This window comes from Camelina sativa, chromosome 12, assembly GCF_030686135.1.
Source record: "Camelina sativa cultivar CO46 ecotype springtype chromosome 12, ASM3068613v1".
NCBI classification, from domain to species: domain Eukaryota; kingdom Viridiplantae; phylum Streptophyta; class Magnoliopsida; order Brassicales; family Brassicaceae; genus Camelina; species Camelina sativa.
In genome coordinates this window covers 16321115-16328900 of record NC_141891.1, presented here as the reverse complement: position 1 = coordinate 16328900, position 7786 = coordinate 16321115, and the positions used below count along the sequence as shown (strand labels likewise).

General features: G+C 44.3%; 1 non-coding gene across 1 annotated transcript; it reads left to right on the top strand.

Annotated features, from left to right (window-relative positions):
* The first annotated feature begins 2393 nt into the window (after nt 1–2393).
* LOC147930604 (small nucleolar RNA R71) lies at nt 2394–2502 on the top strand. The gene has a single exon (XR_015576851.1). It is a non-coding gene; the product is annotated as a small nucleolar RNA R71 (small nucleolar RNA).
* The last annotated feature ends 5284 nt before the right edge of the window (nt 2503–7786 follow it).

Here is a 7786-nt window from a genome sequence, read left to right as displayed (position 1 = left end):
GAGCGAACTCGGGGGCTTACTTGATCGGTTACTCGAGCATCAGGTCGGGTGGTGGATCGAGTTTTGCATCGGGTTGGGGAGGCTAAACGTCCACCTAACGGTCGGGAATGTGGAACGTTTCCTCTTCCTTGGGGTTGTTGAACTTCGGCGGCGTCTCCTCCGGTTGTAGCAGCAGCAGAGGTGGATCTTCTTCCCTTCCTTTGGTAGGTTCTAGCGGCTGGCTCCATGTCGATTCCTTGAGAAGAAAAAGAAAAGCTAGTTCTTGGGATTAATAGGGTTAGTCTCCAAAGAAAATCGAATGAGCTTGGAATCGAGAGAGAAGAATAGAAACTTATGGGAATTGAAAAGCTTAAGAGAATGAGGGAGACTTATCGGTGATGAAGAGGGAGAAGGGTTCGACCTCCTTAAATAGGGTAGGGTTTCGGTTGGTGGGCTTCACTGAGAGTGGGCTTCTTTGCGGAATTCGGACTCCACTCTCTACCCGAGCGAAGACACGACCAGGCGCGTCGAGTACGGTGTCGGGTTGACCCTCGGGTTTACCAATTCTCTCTTCCCAAATTTCCATTTTTTTTTATTATAAAATTGCAAAAATAGGAAAATTAAATAAAAGTAAATAAAGCTAGTAGACTAAAAATTAAAAGATACATTTGGAACTTCCTCCCAAGTGAGCTTGTTTAAAGTCACTAAGCTTGACTCTTCATGCTCCTTAAGCATGGGATCCATGTGGAAGAGGTTCTGGAATCCTCTCCACTTCAGTAGGTTGGTTCAAAAGATCTCCCAAATTTTGTCCAGGTTCCATGGCAAATGTGGTGTTGACCTCTTCAAGATGTAGCATTTTTCTTTGTTTGGTCCTGGTGGAAAAAACCTGACCATCTATGGTTGGCCTCTTAAACCCTTTCTTCACCTCAAACTCCATCTTGAGGTGTTCACCATGTTCTATCCTGATCTTGCCTCGTTTCACTTCGATCACCGCACCAACTGTTGCCAAGAATGGTCTTCCTAAAATCAGTGGATCATCCGGTTCCTTATCCATATCCAGGATCATGAAGTCGGTAGGCACTTCCAGTCTCCCAATCCTTAGGGGCAGATTTTCCAAAATGCCTATCGATGTCTTACCGTTCTATCAGCTAGAACCAGATACTGCTTACTTGGTTTGAAGTCGGTGAATCCCAGCTTGTTAGCAACTGAAAGCGGCATAATGCTGACCGAAGTTCCAAGATCACACAAACAGCTCTTGAAAATCCGAAATCCTATTGAACATGGCAATGTGAAAGAGCCAGGATCTTCAAGTTTTTCCTCAATTCTTACCTCGGGATCCAAACAAATTCCACCTCTCAGAATTTCAAATCCAATCTCCTTGACAGCCTCCTTAACCTCATCCTCCAATCTAGCTGCTTCCTTTGCAGCTTCCTGCTGAAGCTCATGTGGGAGCAAAAGCTTAGGTGGTGGAGCTTTGCGCTTAGCCATCCGCTCTGTAAGCGCCTACAACTAGATGTCACGTGCAGCACTGAACCTTTCCTCCAACTCCCCTCCTACCGGTGCAGGTGGTTGAGGCTGATCTTTCTTCTCAACATCTACTTGATGCATCATCCGATCAACACCATCGAGTAGGTCATCGGGTTCCACTTCGGGTTGTTCTTCAGTTTGTGATTCTCGAACCAGTGCTCGATCATCAACTTGATCAGTCTCTTCGGGTGAAGGCTCAGGTTCATACTCGGATATATAGTATTCGGCCTCATTCTTCATTGAGTCATCCACATCCTCCCCATCTTGACCATCACTGTCCCCAGTGAGGTAGTCCTCATAGTCATCATCCAGGAAAATAGTTTGAGCAGTCGCATAATCCTTGGTGTTGTTGGAACCCTGGTGGTTGGTTGTAGGTGCCTTGGTATGGTTGCTTAGGCGCATAGCCTTGGTTGTACTGGACAAAAGGCTTCTGTTGGGTCTGGTTCCCTTGAACTGCAGATGGGTAGGTTTGATCTTGAGGATTTGCAACATTCGGGTTCCGATAAGATAGATATGGGTTCGGCTTGAAGTTGTTGTACCCTCTGTTGTACCCTCCTTGGTTGTTGATGTAGTTAACTTCCTCTTGCTGCATAGTCTCCCCATCTTGCTGTTGAAACGGCTCTTCCTCTGATATAGCATGGACATGCTTCTGCTGGTTGAGGAGCTAATCGAGCTTGTCATTGAGGGCTTTCATGTCCCTCTTGTACTTGGCATCTTCCTCTCCTGTAGATCGCACAGAGCGATCATATTCCTCATTGTAGTTGCCATCAGATTGAGCCAAGTTGTCAACTAGGTCCCAACCTTCATCAACATCCTTGTTGAGGAAGTTACCATTGCTTGCGGTGTCCAGCAACATCTGTATCTTGGGGACCACTCCTCGGTATAGTATGCTCATTGATATGGACATCGAGTTGTGTACCCCTTGAAACGTTCCCAAGCTTCATTGAACGTTTCGTTGTTCTTCTGTACAAAGCTGGAAATTTCATTTCGCAGCCTTGTGGTTCTGGAGTTTGAGAAGAATTTGGCCAGGAATGCCTTCTTGCACGCTTCCCAAGTGGTGATGGACTCTTTAGGGAGCGATTTCTCCCAGATGTGTGCTTTATCTCCCAAAGAGAATGGGAAAAGCCTTAGCTTGAACCCATCTTCACTGACTCCATTTATCTTAGTTAGGCTACAGAGCCTATCAAATTCATCCAGATGATTCAATGGGTCCTCCATTGGCAGTCCATGAAACTTGTTACTCTGTATCATCTGGATGAGACTACTCTTGATCTCAAAATTGTTGTTCTGCACAGCAGGTGGCACAATGCCATTCCTCTGAGTGTGAGTAGTTGGAGCATCTCCTGCTCATATGTTGGTCCTTTCTTGAGGAGCTGGTGGACCATTCTGATTATTCATCGTCTCCTCAATGGTTGCTAGTTCCGGTTGAACTTGTTGTCGTCTGAGTAGCCGAGGTCTGTCGATGTTGTCGATGAAAGGACTCAGGTTCTGGCTACCTCTAGATCGTGTTTGCATGCACAAGCAAGTATCCGAGTGTGTACTCGAGGATCAACTCGAACCAGGTGATCGAGTGACGGGTCGGGTGGGTGCTCGGGTTTCTGGTACCTGAGAGTCAAAACAGACAAAGACAAAAGCAAACAAGTCAGTATCCGAAACAAATATAAATAAACGAACTTGATCTAGCAAGTCCTGAAATCCTAAACGTAGCAAAATAAAACAACCAAATGGCAACGGCGCCAAATTGATAGACTGGTTTTCACCTAGGGTATCAATTCCCTATGCCGTTGTAGTACAAAAGGTTATCAATCCAAATGGTTGTTATGCTAACAGATAGGATGCAATCAGAATCAAGCAAGTCAAGCCAAGCAATAAGGGGGTTTGGTTCTAGCAGTTCTAATATAAACAAAGTAAAAGAATATAGACAAGTAAACCACACGACCTAAGCACTCGATGAAAGCAATCAAGTACAGGATCGAGTGGGGTGGTCGAGTATGCAAGTGAACTATGAACAGCTCGAGGTATTACTCGATGCAGGTTATTGTGTACCTGATCGGGTAAGTGGTCGAGTAAGTAAGGAAAATGCAAGGAATGAAATACGAAAGTTCCTAAGGATGGGGGTGATCGAATCCTAAGTGTTCTAGACCAATACGGATGCCTTACATGCCTGAAGCAATTATTTCCTAGACAATGAACCTCTAAAACCTTGTCACCACACTGTCGCACTAGTAACAATCAACCTTGAACATACTACCACACTGTCGCACTAGCAATATGAACAAGCAGGCATTAAGAACAATTCATTTTTTTGTCAATATACTTATACTTATATGATTTTGTCACTCAAAGTTAAGTATACCTCTAGCATTGACCTAATCAAGCATTTTATCTACTCCTTTCGGCCTGTAGCATTATAAACGCCCTAGATCTAGTCTCAACCTGTCGGTCTGTTGACCGCATTAAGAACATCAACCTAGAAGGAAATTTATCTATCATAACAATCAACTAAAGCATCCTAACCGATCAAGAACACCTAATCATCTATCCCATCCCTAGAAACCTTGCTACACTACTCGGACATAGAAACGAATGATAAAGCCATAGAAATAAACGAAAATGACATTATTAAAAAGATAGAGTAGAGTAGAAAAGAGTAGGGATAAAAGATCTATGAAAAACTACATATTAAAAGTACAAAAACAAGAAAAAATGTTGAGTCGCTCAGTTCTCTCACAGAAGCTCTTGCTCTCTGGTTTTACCCGATCAGGTTCACAATAACCTGTATCGAGTAATACCTCGAGCTGTTCATATCCCATTTGCTTACTTGATCACTCTCCCCCCCCCCCCCCCCCGATCTTGTACTCGATTGCTTGCATCGAGTGCTTAGGTCGTGTGGTTTTTTTGTTTATATTCTTGTCTTTTATTTATTTTAGGACTGTTAGAACAAAACCCTATCTGCTTGGCTTGACTTGTATTATTCTGATCATATCCTTCCTGCTAGCAATAGACAAACATTTGGATTGATAACCCTTTGTACTACAGCTGCATAGGGAATTGATACCCTGGGTGAAAACCTGTCTAGCAACGTCCCGAAGGACCGTCACAAAAACCATACATCCCGAAGGACCGCCTAAACAGGCAAAATTGGCTAAACAACACGCCACATAGGTCACACAATTGGCTAAACAGCCCGCCACAAAGGCCACACAAGCCTCACCAAGGCTCACAACCACTAAAAAGGACAAATTCTAACTCCCATAGGACTTTTTATTTTGACCACTTTCCATTTCTTGAAACTTTCCCCTTTCAGAAACTTCCACTTCACGAAACTTTCCTCTTTTAACACAAACTTTGCTGAAAACTCATATCCCGAACACCACCTCATCTTGGTACTTAGTCGCACAACACCCCTACCTGATATGATCCTCCCAAGGAATCGGCACCTTCAAGTTGGTTGATAGAGACACCTTGATTCTAAAGACAATGAAGCCTTAAGAATAAGGATGGTGGAATGAATGGTCGCAAAAGAGTTGCGGAAAGACTCTTGATATACCGGTTTGATCTTTCAGCCTCACACCAAAAAGATCGGATCTCTCAGCCTCGCACCAAGGAGATCGGGGTTTTGATTAATGGAATCACACCAAGCAATCGGTTTTGTTCATAAAGAACAAAAGATAATCACTCTCAAAAAGAAAAAGTTTTTGATAAAAAGTTGGATGATTATTTCATTGGTAACAAAGCCATATACTTATTATTCTTGAAAACTAAAAACATTAAAGATAAATAGTTGAATGAAGATTCAACTCTTGGTGTTTCCCTTCCCAAGGTGACTCTTGAACTTTATTTCGTCACTCCTCTTGGACCACAAAATAAAGTGATTATTTTGGGCTTTCTTGGACTTGAATTATGCTCAAAGTGGACTGGTCTTGATAAGTATCTTCCCCAATAGATTTTCCCATGCTCTCCTTGGCCATAAGCTCTTGAATAAGCCCATTTAGTGCATTCCTTAGCTGCTTAGCTTTTGCTCTAGTCATTGGTCCTTCAGGTACAAGCAATGGTTCCTTAGCTACAAGCTCCTCAGGTTCAAGCTCAACTACATATTACTCATGTTTAAGCTCAGCTGCAAGCTCCTCCACCTTAGCTCCATCCATGATCATATCACCACCCCTAAGCAACCAAGTAACAACAGAGATGGGCTGGAATACTCCATTCCCACTCCAGCCAAGGACTACAGTTGGGACCAGGCTAGACAAGCTCAAGTCGCGGCCTGCTTCTCGAAACACTTCTTGAACCTTGCCTTCAACCTTGCCTCTAGCTCTCAATTCTGCTCCTCCACCCCATCACAGTCCCATAGAACTCTCATTAAAGGAACCTTCCTCTTCTGAAGTTCCTTGACTCTCCTCTCCAGAACCCTCACCGGTCTTGCCTCTAGGGTTATGTTGGGCTGAAGATCCTCGGGAATCTTAGCAAACAGCTTGTAATCCTTGCAAAGACACTTCCGCAACATTGACAACATTGACAACATTGACACTTGACGCATAAAATCAGGCAACTCCTGCCTATATGCCAATGGTTCCACCTGCTCAATCACTCTGAATAAACCCATATACCTCAGACTCAACTTAGTCTCTGACAATGGCCTGTTTGGACGCCAAAACATGGCCATCTTGAGGTACACTCTATCACCAACCTGAAAAGCAAGATCTCTCCTCCTCTTATTGGCATAACTCCTCTGCCGATCCTAAGCTTCCTTCATGTTTAGCTTCAGAACCCAAATCTTTTCTAAGGTCTCTTGAACAAAACTAGCAACATATATGCTCCTCTCCCCCAACTGATCCCAACATAACAGTGTTTGACATGGCCTCCCATACAAAGCCTCATAAGGAGTCATCCCGATACTCGCCTGGTAGCTGTTGTTGCAAGCAAACTCTACCAAGCTCAGGTGATCCTCCCAATGACCACCCCATTCCAGCACAAACATCCTCAGCAAATCCTCCAACATCTGAATCATTCTCTCCGACTGCCTATCAGGCTGAGGATGGTAAGATGTACTCTTATGCACCTTACTGCCCTTATGTGCCTAAAATGCCCTCCAAAAGACCAAAGTGAACTTGAAACCTCTATCAGACACAATACTCACTGGCAGCCCGTGCAATCTGATTATCTCCTTCCAATACTTCTTTGCCAAGACTGCTACTCCATCGGTCTTCTTGATGGCCAGAAAACGTGCCGACTTAGTCAAACGGTCTACAATGACCCAAATCGCATCATAAGTCCAAGAAACTGGAAAACCTACAACGAAATCCATGGTGATCATGTCCCATTTCCACTCTAGAATGGGTAAACTCTTCAGCAAGCCGCCCGAAACCTGATGCTCAGCCTTCACTAGCTGGCAAACGTCACACCTTGTGACCCAACTAGCTAGATCCTTCTTTATCCCGACCCATTGATAATACCATTTGAGGCCACAATACATATTGGTCGCTCCTGAATGAATAGAGAACATGCTCGCATGAGCCTCCATCAGAATCTCTTGCCTTAACTCGTCATCATTGGGCACACAGATCTGACCGTGTACAAGTATGGTACCATTGGCAGAGACCTGATACTCCGAATCCGCATCTCTAGAGGCATTCACCAGCCCTGCATCCTTATCCTGAGCCAACCTCACTCTGATCAGAAGATCTGCTCTATCAGCCGCCTCCAAACCCAACAGCTCATGAGAAATAGCACACAGCCTCAATGCACTAATCTCCCCAACCATAGTCTCTATGTCCTGCTCCTGAGCCAAAGCCGCTCGCTTCCAACTCAGAGCATCCGCAACCAAGTTAGCCTTACCAGGGTGGTAGTCTATCTCCAGATAATAATTTGCCACCAACTCCATCCACCACCTCTGCCTCAAATTTAGCTTAGGCTGAGTGAATATATACTTATAACTCTTATGATCTGTAAACACCTGTACCTTCGCACCATAAAGATCTCCAAATCTTTAGGGAGAAAACTACAACAGCCATCTTCAAATCATGAGTAGGATAATTGTCATCATGCTTTCGCAACTGCCGCAAAGTATAGGCAATCACCTTCCCATGCTGCATCAACATAGACTCTAAACCAACTCTGGATGCATCTGTATAAACCACATAGGGCTCTCCCTGCTCTGGCACTGCCAACACTTGCATAGTAGTCAGCAATCCTTCAGGCTTGCGAAACCCTTCCTGCACTCTTGTGACCAAACAAAAGAAACACCCTTCACTGTCAACTTAGTCATCGGCCATGTCTTTCA